Here is a 918-nt window from a genome sequence, read left to right as displayed (position 1 = left end):
GTTTTTGGATGGAGGGAGGCCCCCCACATATCCCCACACCGTACCCCACAACCGCTGCACCTCACCCAGGCAGGGCCATGATTCTTCTCCCCTGATCCACCACTGTCAGCATTCCTGTCATCCCGGCCCGATCAGCCCGTTATTAATGGGGCTCTCTGTCAAAGATGTATATTAAGCTGTGTGGCACCGTGCGGCAATACGTACATAGCGCAGTGCAGAGACACGCACACACACACACACGCACACAATCAGGTACGCACACACACAATCAACACACATACACACACATCCACACCCACAGGCAGACAGACATAACACACACACACACACACACACACACACACACACACACACACACACACACACACACACACACACACACACACACACACACACAAACACACACACACACACACACACACACACACACACACACACACACACACACACCTGCATGCGTATACCGCTATCAGTTTCCGACCCTTCAGAGGGAAACAGATTGCTGTGGAAAACCTACAGCAGCTTTGGATGACTGATTTACCTCTCTGGTCTTTGTTGTTGCTAAACGGCACACCACGCGAGAGGAGTGCCTAAACGAAACACCAGTAAAATAAACCTGAGAGCGTGTATTTATTGTGTTTTCTGAAGGCCTCATTTGAGAAATATATGAGGCTGTCCTGGGACTGCAAGTGGTTATGTTTGGGCGGGGGTGGTGCTTGGGGCAGTGGAGGGGAGTTTCCTCTCCTATTGTAAGCAGGGCTGGACTTGGGGAGAAATAGGGCCCGAATGGGAGAGAAATAGGGCCCGGGCACTTTTGGCTTAAAGGGCCCCTCATAATTAGGGACGCAGAGCTGACTTAGAGGTGGGCCCTGCCCCTTCATGGGGCCTTATTTTCGGAAATGTAATTTTTCACATTCC

This window comes from Engraulis encrasicolus, chromosome 8 (genome assembly GCF_034702125.1).
Source record: "Engraulis encrasicolus isolate BLACKSEA-1 chromosome 8, IST_EnEncr_1.0, whole genome shotgun sequence".
NCBI classification, from domain to species: Eukaryota; Metazoa; Chordata; class Actinopteri; order Clupeiformes; family Engraulidae; genus Engraulis; species Engraulis encrasicolus.
This window is presented reverse-complemented; position numbering follows the sequence as displayed.